The 15465-nt window shown below is 35.8% G+C and overlaps 1 protein-coding gene across 2 annotated transcripts in view; it reads right to left on the reverse strand.

The window, feature by feature from the left end:
• Positions 1-15465, reverse strand: part of HDX (highly divergent homeobox) — a 288979-nt gene that overhangs the window by 236031 nt on the left and 37483 nt on the right. The window lies entirely within an intron of this gene.

Here is a 15465-nt window from a genome sequence, read left to right on the forward strand (position 1 = left end):
TTTTGTTGTTTGACCTGAGACTTCCCAATACAGTTGATCTGGAACTCGTAATATTTGCTGACTTCTGAATGTACATACAACAGTGTAAATTATGCCTTATTAGAAACTAAATGAAAACATGTAACATTTAAAAGTTATCAGGATCATAGTAGAACCATCCTTCTTTATTTAAATTTTAAGCATGCCAGGATTAGGTGTTTCAGGAATCTCATATTTCAGGAAAGTGATTTTGACCATGACTGCATGCCCCAAAAGACCTTATTCTGTTTGAAATCATGTACAGTTCAAGTAGCCTGAATTCTATGCCTTTTTAAATTGCTTTGCAAACCTACCCTGAAAACCAATCACCTAGTTAAGTTATTCCCACAAGATGTCCCAGTTGACTAGAAAGGCTCAAATAGGACCTTTGACACACCTACCAAAAAAAATGTAACTGAACAAAAATATTTCAGACTCATCTCTACTAGGTTTTTTAAAAGTCAGATTTTGGACTATTCCACCTTGGGAACTCTGTGTCAAGTTTATATAACTACTTTCAGATGGTGCCTATCTGTGCATTAAAAAACTATCTTCTATTAAGTTAATTTATATATCCACACATATACTTTCAGTATGTTGAAAGTACTTTACCCTATTAAATCTAATTTCCAAAGAAAAATGTTACATTGCTCTTTCATTACAAATCTGATTTATAAAATTATGGTTAAATATATACTGGCCAAAAATCTTTAAACTCTCAGAGCTTTATCCTATTAAAATATACCAAAATAACTCCTTTTTCCAACTGCTGTGGCAGACTGTTTTACAGAGAATATCAGTTAACAGACATGTGAAAATCTCATCTGTAGTCCAATCTGTTAGCATTTGGAGGGTCACAGATTGTTACCCAGAGTGCATAGTTCATGGCTGTTACTCTATTTTCCTTGAGGTTAACAACTTTTTGTGAAAGTTCTGAAAACTGCAAAAAGTATATATATATTTTTTACTAAATCTAAAATCCTAACCTCAGGTTACTTATATCATATTAATATCTCCTGACTATCTTCTGCAAGTGTTGTGAGATAGATAGCTAAGCTCTTGCTACTGCCACACACACGAATGTTTTCTGAACTCCAGTTGGATTATTTTTTTCAATAAAGTAAGTGGAAAAAAAAGTGAAAAATCTCTACTCAGAAGGCTACATGACAATGATGAAAGAAATTGAAAAAGAGAAATAAATGGAATGTTAGCTTGTGTTCATGGATTGTAAGAATTAATATTGTTACAATGTTCATCCACAGCAAAGCCATCTGTAAGTACAATGCAATCCCTATCAAGATTCCAATGGCATTTTCTACTGAAGTAGAAAATAATTTAAAAATGTATAGGGAAGCACAAAGAATCCCTAATAATCAAACACTCCTGAGAAAAAAACAAAAGCAAGAGGCATCATACTTACTGATTTATAAAGCTATAGTAATCAAAACAGTATGGTGCTGGCATAAAAACATACACATAGAGCAATGGAACAAAACTGAGATCGAAGAAATGAACCAATGCATATATGGTAAACTAATATTTGACAAGGTGGACACGAATACACAATGGAGAAAAGACAGTTTCTCCAATAAATGGTGATGGGAACATTGGGTATTCATATGCAAAAGAATGAAACTAGACCCCTATCTTTAATCACTTACAAAAATTAATTCAAAATGGATTAAAGACTTAACTGTAAGGCTGGATACCATAAAACTCCTAGGAGACATAGGAAAAAAGCTACTTGACAGGGGTCTTAGAAATGATTTCTATATATATGAAACCTAAAGCACAAACAACAACAAAAAAAACACAGGTGTGACTACATCAAACTAAAAAGCTTCTGTACAGAAAAGGAAATCATCAAAGTGAATAGGCAACATACTGAATGGAGAAAATATTTACAAGTCATATATCTATGAGGGGTTAATATCCAAAATATTATGTAACTCATACAAATCAATAGCAAAACAAAAAATACAATTAAAAATGGGCAGAGGACCCAAACAGATATTTTTAAGAAGATATATGAATAGTCAATAGGAACATGAAAAGCTGCTAAAAATCACTAATCATAAGGGAAATGCAAATCAAAATCACAATGAGATATCACCTCCTAACTGTTAGAATGGCTACCCTAAAAAATACAGGAGATAACAAATGCTGGTAAGAATGAGGGATAAAAGGGAACCCTGTGCACTATTGATGAGACTGTAAATTGGTTCAGCCACTACATAAAACAGTATGGAGCATACTGAAAAAATTAAATATAGAATTATCATGTGATCCAGAAATTTCATTTCTGGATATATATCCAAAGGAAATGAAAACTCTTTGTTGAAGAGATATGCACATCTCCATGTTCATAACAGGATTATTTACAATAGCCAATATATGGAAACAACCTAAGTGGCTATCAACAGATCAATGGATAAAGTAGTTTTGATACATAGATACACATATAGGTATAGAGATTTAAATGTAGATATAGGTAGATAAATAAATACAATAGAATAATATTCAACCATAAAAAGAAGGAAATCCTGCCATTGGCAGTAATACAGATGGACCTTGAGTGAATAATGCTATGTGAAATCAGTCAGACATAAAAAAACAAATACTGTATGATCTCACTTATATGTGGGATCTAAAAAAAGGAAAACAACTTCATACAAAAAGGGATTGGCTTTGTGGTTACCAGAGGAGAGAGTTTGGGGAGGGGAAATTAGATGAAATTGGCAAAATGTACAACTTTCAATTATAATATAAATAAGTACTAAGGATATAATGTACAACATGATGACTATAATTAACACTGCTGTATGCTATATTTGAGTGTTGTTAAGAGAGTAGTCTCCAAGAGTTCTCATCACAAGGAAAAAAACACTTTTTTCTTTTTCATTTTTTTATATCTATGTGAGATGATGGATGTTAACTAAACATATTGTGGCAATAATTCCATAACACATGTAAGTGAAATTACACTGAACACATTTAACTTATACAGTGATGTATATTAAGCATATCTTAATAAAACTGAAAATAAAAGATATAGAAGAAAATAAATACCAAAAAAGTAAAAAGAAAACCAATAAATGCATTCTCCATATTAATAGAATAAATTTAAAAATGTACATGAATATCTCATTAGGTGCATAAATATTTGACAAAAATCCAAAACCCTTTTAGGATAAAAGCATTCAACAAACCAGGAGTAAAAGGGAACTTCCTCATCCTGATAAACAGCATGTACAAAAAACTCACAGGTAACAACATACTTAATTATGAGAGTCTGTGTGTTTTCCACCTAAGATCAGGAAGATAAATATATCTGGTCTTAACACTTCTGTTCAATATTTTACTAGAGAAACTAGCAATTAGTCAAGAAAAAGAAATAAAATGTGGTTTTTTCACAAGTGAAGCTATCTGTGCTTGTAGATGGCATTATTTTACATATAGAAAACCCTCAGAAATCCACTACTGTGTATTATAACTAATGGATTAACACATCATCAGGATACAAGATCAATATAGAAAACTAAATGAACAATCATTTAATTAATTTAATAGTTAAATTAAAAAATAAATTCCACTTAAAATGGCATCAAAAAGAGTTATATATTAGGAATAAATTTAACAAAATAAGTTCAAGAATTAACTAAAAAGAAGAACACATTGTTGAAAGAAATCAAAGATCTAATAACTGTAAAGGCATAGTATGTTTATGATTCAGGAGATACAATATTATTAATATAGCAATGCTCCCAAAATTGAACTACAGAATGAACACAATCTTTATCAAAATTCCAGCTGGCTTTTTTTTCAAAAATTGATAAGCTTATCTTAAAATTCATGTACAAATGCAAGTAATCCAGAATAGTCAAAATAATTTTGAAACTGTAGAATACAGAAGACACACACTTTCCAATTTTAAAATAGTCAAAATAATTTTGAAACTGTAGAATACAGAAGACACACACTTTCCAATTTTAAAACCTAACACAAAGTTGCAGTAATCAAAACAGTGTGGTTTTAGTATAAGGATAGACATATACATCAACGGAATAGAACTGAGAGGTCAGAAATAAACTCTTACATATGATCAATTGATTTTGAGAAGGATGGCAGGCCATTCAATGGGGAATGTATATATTTTCAACAAATGATGCTGGGATATCTCTATGGAAAAGAATCAAGGTGATCTCCTTTCTCACATCATACACAAAAGCTGTCTCAAAACAGATGACAGGCCTACATGTATTATATACAAGTATAAAATTATTAGAGGAAAACATAGGAGCCAGTCATCATTACTTTGGCTTAGGTAATAGTTTCTTATAGATAGCACAAGAGATAGACAAAATAGATAAACTGGACTTCATCAAAATTGAAACTATTGTATATAAATAATATCAAGAAAGTGAAAATACAATATATGGAGTAGGGAGAAAATATTTGCAAGTCATATATTTGATAAGAACTAGTACAGATAATATATAAAGAACTGAACACTTGGAACTCAAAAAAGGAAAAGTAACAAATTCAAAAAATGAATAAATTATCTGAATAGACATTTCTCGAAATAAGATATTCAAGTGGAAATAAGCACATGAAAAGAGGGTTAACACTGTTAACTATTAAGGAAATGCAAAACAAAACCTCCATGAGATATTTTATACCGATGATAGTGGCTATAATCAAAATGACTGACATAATATGTGCTGGTCAGGATGTGGAGAAGTTGAATTCCTTATACATTGATGGTGGGAATGTTAAAGTGGTACAGCCACTTTGGGAAAAAGAAATTGGCAGTTCATAAAAACTTTAAACATATAGTTACAATACAAATTAGAAATCCACTCTTAGACATACACCCAAGAGATTTGAAAACATATACTCACACAAAAATTTGTATACAAATGTTCTATTAGCAGTATTACTCATAAAAGACAAATGTGGGAACAACCCAAATGTCCATCAACCCATGAATGAATAAACAATATATGCTTTATACATACAATGGAATATCGTAAAGTAATATAAAACAATGAAGTGCTAATACATACTACAACACAGATGAACCTTGAAAGTATTATGCTATCTGAAAGAAGACAGTCACAGATGGCCACATATTGTATAATCCCACTTGTAATAATATCCAGAGTGGGTAAATCCATAGAAACAGAAAGATTAGTAGTTGTGGATGGGGGGTTTCTTGAGCTAATGAGTATGTAGTTCATTTTTGAGTAATGAAATGCTCTAAAATTAAATTGTGGTGCTATTTGAATGACTGTGTGAATATACTAAAAGCAACATAACTGTATACTTTTAATATGTGAACTCTACTATGTGAATTATATCTCAATGAAACTGTTTAGAAATTATCCCTGCTAACTACACCCATTCAACTCAGAATACTATTACTTTTTTTAAGATGAATATTTGCCTGAGAGTTAGTTTACATAGTCATTCAATCTCATTGGCTTTCACTTTCTTCAGGTCAAAATATCATTTGTATTGATAAAGAATGCCATGATGTTAAAATTTCTACAACTTTCATGCTTCTTTTTAAAAATACCCCGAAGTCTATAAATACTGAAGAAATTTGGAGGGCACTATGAAAGCACTTTCACTGATGAAGAAACTTAATAAAATACATTTCAAAGAAAAACTCAAAGTGTTCTCCTGCAATTAATTTCCTAAATCCTAATGAAGTTCATGAGACATGTAAACACAGTTCATTATTAAGCCACAATAATAACTGCAATAAAAAATCTGGTATTTATAGCACTTAGCTTTCAAAATGCTTTAAAATCTTCACATATATTGTCACCACATGTCACACTTTAGTCATCACAACACTCTTATTATAAACAGGGAGACTGACATAATGATAATATGAAAAGTGAATGGCACGGAGACCAATGTGGTTTCAATCTGCCTCAAAGGAGTAAAGTTAGCCTGGAAAGTGTTCTTAAATAGAACTGGGCTAGAGTATTCTGGTGGAGCCACCACCTGACAGTTTTCTTACTACCACTTTAACCCTTAATACGGTATTCTCAAGTAGCTCCAAAACAGAGCTGATTTCAACCTGTTAGAATTCTCTAGGTTATCCTCAATTTGCACTCACTTACCTAGATAGCTTAGGACTAGACTATCCTCCAAGAATAAGACCTTAGCTTGAAGCTATCTGGTAAAACAGACTGAAGGGGTAGATATCTATGCTATATAGTCCCAGGGTCAGAAACTAAAGAGAATTGCTTTCTTGCTTGTAGTTTCATAGATAGAAAGTTGCCAAGATGGCCATAGGTTCTATTATTCTAGGTCCTGATCTAACAGTAATACAGCTTGGTAAAAGAAATTCATCAAAATCTTAGAGAATAACTACTATGAACTGAAAGTTGTGTCCCAGCCAAATCCATATGTTGAAACCTACTAATACCCAGTGTAATGGTACTTGGAGGTAAGGCTTTTGGGAGATGATTAGCTAATGAGGATGGAGCCCTTGTGAATGGAATTAGTGCCCTTACAAAACAGACCCCAGAGAGCTCCCTTGCTCCTTCTGCAATATGAGAACAGAGTGAGAAGTTGGCTATCTATGAATTAGGAAGCAGGCCCTCACCAGGCACCAGATTTCCCAGCACCTTGATCTGAAGCTTCCCAGGTTCCAGAACTGTAAGAAATACATGTTTGTTGTTTAATCCACCCAATCTATAGTATTTTTGCTATAGCAGCCCAAATGGAGTAAGACATTAATCTTCATGAACTACACTCCCCAGGCTGCTGTGGTTTCCTCAAATCTCAACTAATCAAGTTAACTTTGCCCCAAGCATTCTCTGTAAACATTCTATGATACTGTCTCAGGTCAAGTTGGAGGAGGTCTGGTATAACATAAATAAGAATACAAGGGATTTTAATACATATATTATGGTGAGGTTGATAGCTGATCTCGTCGGTCTGATCTCCATTACTATCTCAGCCTGTAATACATCTATTCTTCATCAACTGCCCTGTGACAATTGTGGATTCTGCAATGTTTTACTTAAAACGGAATGTAAAGGAAACCTTGACTAGCAGAGTTTAACTTTCCAACTATAAGATCATAAGTATAATAAAATATATGTGCCAGGGAATGTACAAGGAAACTTGTACAGATTGTGTCATTTCATGTAACTGCATTCCTGCAAAGTAGGTTTCTTAACCGCATTATACATGAGGAAGCTGTTGCACAGAAGTTATGTCACCTGCCTGAGGTCTCACAAGTAGAAAGTGGCAGAGTCTAGATTTGAATCCAGGTCGATCAGGCTCTAAGCTCATGCTCTAAATCGTTATGTCAGACTGCCTTTCATTAAAGAAATTACTATTGAAAACAAAAAAATGTTAAATTTTATTCCATGTAAAAGCTTTTTTATAAAAAAAATTTAAAGTTCTATCAGGAAAAAGTAGAGACTATAAAAAGATAAAACTATAGGCTAAGCTATACTTAAGGGAGCAGTTGACTTATGAAAAATTTAAAAACTTTTGAACTCTCAGGTTTCCAAATATTCTAATACAGGTGAAATCATTGGGACGTATGGTAAAGAAGGGGAAAAAAACCCATGTAATATATTTCTGAGTTAGAATCCTGGTTCTGTTATGTACTGGCTGTGTGATCCTGAATAAGTTATTAAAATATTGATAAAGTAACTGTATGTCCAGATTATCATGAAGACTAATGAGATAAAGTATATAAAGTGACCTGGTATATGGAAAGCCCTCAATAAATGTTACTGTTATTGTTAGCAAATGTTATTGTTATTATTATTAAGAACAACACTGAAAAGGTAAAGAGGTACAAAAATGTAGGTAAATGAAAAGGGGCATTGGGGAAAATATTAATGGTATGATTCAATGTTACTTTAAGCATGCTTTAGGAAAGAGCAAATAAAGAAAATGAGCAAATTTTCAATAAGAAATGACTACTAATAATGATGGGGTCCTCATCTGTTAGGGCTAGTTGCCAGAGATATATTTCCTATACTCTGTTACTGCTTTTCATTTTGAAGCAGGGAGTAATAAGATGAAGGGAGTTAAGAGGAGCTGATTCTTTATGTTGTTTGAGGATAGCCTGGAAGCATCTTAAATCCAGAAAAACCTTAAATGCTGTGGTTGAACAAATTAAAGGGTCTACCTGGTAGCAAGGGAAAATGGCAAATATATCATGCCTTGCTGATCAAATTTTCAAAGCAGATTTTTCAGAGAGCTCCATGGCCTTAAATGTTGTTCTTAGGTAGGCTTATAACTCAGTTAAGATAATTCAAAGCATATCTAAACACTTGAATATATGAAACAGTAAAGAATTAACACCTATTTTTGGTACAGATCTAAAATTGTTTTAATTCTTACACTGTCTCTCCCCATAAACATTTTCTAAAATACTATTTGATCAATGTTCCACTTAAAAACATTTACTTTTAGAAAAAGGAGTTGGCTGAGTTACTGCAGGCTCCAGCTTCTCAGCCATTTCACCTAAAGAAATGATTGACTTGCCTGGCAATGTACCCAGGGAAAGTACCACTCATGTAGACACACCTCTCCAAAGTGCAAGTAAAAAGTCATTATACAAATAACTTATATTTAAAGGGATGAACCCAGCCAATTTATTCTTATTTATTATTTGGTTTCCATAATGCTACTATTTTCTGAACAAAATAATTTTAAATATCAGAAGAAAGCTGTCATGTTATAAAAATTTTTATATTCCAGGGTGGAGCCAAGATGGTGGCATGAGTAGAGCAGCAGAAATCTCCTCCCAAAACCACATATATCTATGAAAATATAACAAAGACAACTCTTCCTAGAATAAAGACCAGAGGACACAGGACAACATCCAGACCACATCCAAACCCTGCGAGAACCCAGCGCCTCACAAAGGGGGTAAGATACAAACCCCAGACCAGCGGGTCCCGAGTGCCCCTCCCCCCAGCTCCCAGCACGAGGAGAGGAGTCAGAGAGGCAGGGAGAGGGAGCCAAGGACTGCTGAACACCCAGCTCCAGCCATCTGGACCAGAGCACAGACACAGTGCAAGCGGAGGGCCCTGGTTCATAGGGAAATAGGGCAGGAGGACCGGTGAGCGGGTACCGGAGACTGGTGCTGGAGGAAAAAAGAAAAGCAAGCAGCCATCTTTTTTATTGGTGTTGTTGATGTTGTTGTTTTGTTTTGGCGAGCACTTCTTGGAAGTCTTAAAGGGATAGGGACCCCAATACTAGGGAAACAGGGCAGCAAGACCGGTGAGCGGGTGCCCAAGGCTGGCATCGGAGAATAAAGAAAAACGAGCGGCCACTTTTTTTTTTTTGTGGTCGTTGTTTTGTTTTTGCAGGTGCTTTTTGGAAGTCTTAAAGGGGCAGGGCAGGACACTTAGTCCAGAGGTAGAGAATCAGGGGATCTCTGGGCACTCTAATCCCCTGGGCTGCAAGGAGCATGGAGGCCTCTTATGGAGATAAATAGCCTCCTGGCCGCTCCCCCTCCAACAAAACTCCACCACTTTGGAGCAGAAGCCAGTGCTAGGCAATGCCCAGAGCAACAGCGGAGATAAACTCCATAGCAGCCAGGCAGGAAGCAGAAGCCCTGTCTGGGTACAGCTGCCCAGCACAAGCCACTAGAGGTCAGTATTCTCCCAGGAGAGGAAGGCCACAAATCAACAAGAAGGGAAGTTCTTCCAGCTGTCACTAGTCCCAGCTCTGCAAATTATTCCTATCACCATGAAAAGACAAAATTACAGGCAAACCAAGATCACAGAGACACCAGAGAAGGAGACAGTCCTAACCAGTCTTCCTGACAAAGAATTCAAAATAAAAATCATAAACATGCTGACAGAGATGCAGAGAATTATGCAAGAGAAATGGGATGAAGTCCGGAGGGAGATCACAGATGCCAGAAAGGAGATGACAGAAATGAAACAAACTCTGGAAGGATTTATAAGCAGAATGGATAAGATGCAAGAGGCCATTAATGGAATTGAAACCAAAGAACAGTAATGCATAGAAGCTGACATGAGAGAAATAAAAGGATCTCCAGGAATGAAACAATATTAAGAGAACTGTGTGACCAATCCAAAAGGAACAATATCTGTATTATAGGGGTACCAGAAGAAGAAGAGAGAGGAAAAGGTATGGAAAGTATAATGGAAGAAATAATTGCTGAAAACTTCCCCAAATTGGGGGAGGAAATAATTGAACAGACCACGGAAATACACAGAACCCCCAACAGAAAGGATCCAAGGAGGATAACACCAAGACACATAATAATTAAAATGGCAAAGATCAAAGACAAGGAAAGAGTTTTAAAATGCAGCTGGAGAGAAAAAGGTGACGTATAAAGGAAAACCCATCAGGTTAAGATCAGACTTCTCAACAGAAACCCTACAGGCCAGAAGAGAATAGCAGGATATATTTAATGCAATGAAACAGAAGGGCCGCGAACCACGGATACTGTATCCAGCACAACTATTATTTAAATATGAAGGCGGGATTAATCAATTCCCAGACAAGCAAAAGCTGAGGGAATTTGCTTCCCACAAACCACCTTTCAGGGCATCTTACAGGGACTGCTCTAGATGGGAGCACTACTAGAAAGAGCACAGAACAAAACACCCAACATTTGAAGAATGGAGGAGGAGGAATAAGAAGGGAGAGAAGAAAAGAATCTCCAGACAGTGTATATAACAGCTCAATAAGCGAGCTAAGTTAGGCAGTAAGATACTAAAGAGGTTAACCTTAAACTTTTGATAATCACGAACTTAAAGCCTGCAATGGCAATAAGTACATATCTTTCAATAGTCACCCTAAATGTAAATGGACTGAATGCATGAATCAAAATACACAGAGTAATAGAATGGATAAAAAAGCAGGACCCATCTATATGCTGCTTAAAAGAAACTCACCTCAAACCCAAAGACATGTACAGACTAAAAGTCAAGGGATGGAAAAACATATTTCAGCAAGCAACAGTGAGAAGAAAGCAAGGGTTACAGTACTAATATCAGACAAAATAGACTTCAAAACAAAGAAAGTAACAAGAGATAAAGAAGGACACTATATAATGATAAAGGGCTCAGTCCAACAAGAGGATATAACCATTCAAAATATATATGCACCCAATACAGGAGCATCAGCATATGTGAAACAAATACTAACAGAACTGAAGAGGGTAATAGACTGCAATGCATTCATTTTAGGAGACTTCAACACACCACTCACCCCAAAGGATAGATCCACTGGGCAGAAAATAAGTAAGGACACGGAAGCACTGAACAACACAGTAGAGCAGATGGACTTAATAGACATCTATAGAACTCTACATCCAAAAGCAACAGGATATACATTCTTCTCAAGTGCACATGGAACATTCTCCAGAATAGACCACATACTAGCCCACAAAAAGAGCCTCAGCAAAATCCAAAATATTGCAATTCTACCAACCAATTTTTCAGAACACAGAGGTATAAAAGCAGAAATAAATTGTACAAAGAAAACAAAAAGGCTCACAAACACATGGAGGCTTAACAACATGCTCCTAAATAATCAAGGGATCAACAAACGAATTAAAATAGAGATCAAGGAATATATAGAAACAAATGACAACAACAACACAAAGCCCCAACTTCTGTGGGACGCAGCGAAAGCAGTCTTAAGAGGAAAGTATATAGCGATCCAGGCACACTTGAAGAAGGAAGAACAATGCCAAATGAATAGTCTAACATCACAATGATCGAAATTGGAAAAAGAAGAACAAATGAGGCCTAAAGTCAGCACAAGGAGGGACATAATAAAGATCAGAGAAGAAATAAACAAAATTGAGAAGAATAAAATGAAAGCAAAAATCAATGAAACCAAGAGCTGGTTCTTTGAGAAAATAAACAAAATAGATAATCCTCTAGCCAAACTTATTAAGAGAAAAAGAGAATCAACACAAATCAACAGAATCAGAAATGAGAATGGAAAAATCACAACAGACTCCACAGAAAAACCAAGAATTATTAAAGACTACTATGAAAACCTGTATGCCAACAAGCTGGTAAACCTAGAAGAAATAGACAACTTCTTAGAAAAATGCAACCTTCCAAGACTGACCAAGGAAGAAACACAAAAGTTAAACAAACCAATTACGAGCAAAGAAATTGAAACGGTAATCAAAAAACTACCCCCCCCCAAAAAAAACCCAGGCCAGACGGATTTACCTCGGAATTCTATCAGACACACAGAGAAGACCTAATACCCATTCTCCTTAAAGTTTTCCAAAAATAGAAGAGGAGGGAATACTCCCAAACTCATTCTATGAAGCCAACATCACCCTAATACCAAAACCAGGTAAAGACCCCACCAAAAAAGAAAACTACAGACCAATATCCCAGATGAACATAGATGCAAAAATACTTAATAATATATTGGCAAAACGAATTCAAAAATACATCAAAAGGATCGTACACCATGACCAAGTGGGATTCATCCCAGGGACGCAAGGATGGTACAACATTCGAAAATCCATCAACATCATCCACAACATCAACAAAAAGAAAGACAAAAACCACATGATCATCTCGATAGATGTTGAAAAAGCATTTGACAAAATTCAACATCCATTCATGATAAAAACTCTCAGCAAAATGGGAATAGAGGGCAAGTACCTCAACATAATAAAGGCCATCTATGATAAACCCACAGCCAACATTATACTGAACAGCAAAAAGCTGAAAGCATTTCCTCTGAGATCGGGAACTAGACAGGTATGTCCACTCTCCCCACTGCTATTTAACATAGTACTGGAGATCCTAGCCACAGCAATTAGACAAAGCAAAGAAATACAAGGAATCCAGATTGGTAAAGAAGAAGTCAAACTGTCACTATTTGCAGATGACATGATATTGTACATAAAAAACCCTAAAGACTCCACCTCAAAACTACTAGAACTGATATCAGAATACAGCAAAGTTGCAGGATACAAAATTAACACACAGAAATCTGTAGCTTTCCTATACACTAACAATGAACCAATAGAAAGAGAAATCAGGAAAACAATTCCATTCACAATTGCATCAAAAAGAATAAAATACCCAGGAATAAATATAATCAAAGAAGTGAATGGCCTATACTCTGAAAACTACAAGTCACTCTTAAGAGAAATTAAAGGGGACAGTAACAAATGGAAACTCATCCCATGCTCGTGGATAGGAAGAATCAATATCATCGAAATGGCCACCTTGCGCAGAGCCATATACAGATTTGATGCAATCCCTGTCAAATTACCAGCAACATTCTTCAATGAACTGGAACAAATAATTCAAAAATTCATATGGAAACACCAAAGACCCCGAATAGCTAAAGCAATCCTGAGAAAGAAGAATAAAGTAGGGGAGATCACACTCCCCAACTTCAAGCTCTACTATAAAGCCATAGTAATCAAGACAATTTGGTACTGGCACAATAACAGAGCCACAGACCAGTGGAACAGACTAGAGACTCCAGACATTAACTCAGACATATATGGTCAATTAATATTTGATAAAGGAGCCATGGACATACAATGGCAAAATGACAGTCTCTTCAACAGATGGTGCTGGCAAAACTTCACAGCTACATGTAGGAGAATGAAACTGGACCATTGTCTAATCCCATATACAAAAGTAAACTCAAAGTGGATCAAAGACCTGAATGTAAGTCATGAAACTATTAAACTCTTGGAAAAAAACTTAAGCAAAAACCTCTTAGACATAAACATGAGTGACTTCTTCTTGAACATATCTCCCCAGGCAAGGAAAACAACAGCAAAAATGAACAAGTGGAACTATATTAAGCTGAAAAACTTCTGTACAGCAAAAGACACCATCAATAGAACAAAAAGGTATACTACAGTATGGGAGAATGTATTTGTAAATGACAGATCCGATAAAGGCTTGACGTCCAAAATATATAAAGAGCTCACCCACCTCAACAAACAAAAAACAAATAATCCAATTAAAAACTGGGCACAGGAACTGAACAGACAGTTCTCCAGAAAATAAATTCAGATAACCAACAGACACATGAAAAGATCCTCACATCACTAGTCATCCGAGAAATGCAAATTAAAACCACAATGAGGTATCACCTCACACCAGTAAGGATGTCTGCCATCCAAAAGACAAACAGCAACTTATGTTGGCAAGGCTGTGGAGAAAGGGGAACCCTCCTACACTGCTGGTGGGAATGTAAATTAGTTCAACCATTGTGGAAAGCAGTATGGAGGTTCATCAAAATGCTCAAAACAGACTTACCATTTGACCCAGGAATTCCACTCCTAGGAATTTACCCTAAGAATGCCGCAATCAAGTTTGAGAAAGACAGATGCACCCCTATGTTTATCGCAGCACTATTTACAATAGCCAAGAATTGGAAGCAACCTAAATGTCCATCGATAGATGAATAGATAAAGAAGATGTGGTACATATACACAATGGAATACTACTCAGCCATAAGAAAAGGGCAAATCCTACCATTTGCATCAACATGGATGGAGATGGAGGGTATTATGCTCAGTGAAACAAGCCAAGCGGAGAAAGAGAAATACCAAATGATTTCACTCATCTGTGGAGTATAAGAACAAAGGAAAAACTGAAGGAACAAAATAGCAGCAGAATCACAGAACTCAAGAATGGACTAACAGGTACCAAAGGAAAAGGGACTGGGGAGGGTGGGTGGGTAGGGAGGAAAAAGGGGGGGACAAGAAGGAGGGTATTAAGATTAGCATGCATGGGGTGTGGGAGAAAGGGGAGGGCTGTACAACACAGAGAAGACAAGTAGTGATTGTATAACATTTTGCTACGCTGATGGACAGTGACTGTAAAGGGGTATATAGGGGGGACCTAGTATAGGAGAGAGCCTAGTAAACAAAATATTCGTCATGTAAGTGTGGATTAATAATAATAAAAAAAAGCAGTTCCTGTGTGGTGACCTCCGATGAGTTCTACACAATGGTATAAAGGGTATATCAAAGTGTGGGCAAAGGGTCTGTTTGTGTTTATACAGAGGATCAAAGCCTAATTTGGCTACCCAGAAAATTAACTAAGATATGATATGAAGAAGAACTTCCAACATCAGCACTCTCTGGAAGAGTCATACCAGAAGATAATCATCAAAAAACCTCAACAAAGATCCAGGCGATGCTGCAGTTGTAGCTGCATTCATCCCACCGGTTCCTGGACTTGCCATTGGAATGAAGAAGGAGATATCTAAGCTGGCCTGTGCTTTCAGTAAAACAACAAATTTGACTGGATCTATACTGTTGGAACTCAACCAAGAATTAGAAGTGCAAGTTGTAGCGCTCCAAAATCTAACAACTACAGACTATCTACTGTTAAAAGAACATATGGGATGTGAACAGTTCCCAGGAATGGGTTGTTTTAATTTGTCTGATTTCTCCCAGACTGTTCA

The sequence above is a fragment of the Manis javanica genome, chromosome X, assembly GCF_040802235.1.
Source record: "Manis javanica isolate MJ-LG chromosome X, MJ_LKY, whole genome shotgun sequence".
In the NCBI taxonomy this organism is placed as follows: Eukaryota; Metazoa; Chordata; class Mammalia; order Pholidota; family Manidae; genus Manis; species Manis javanica.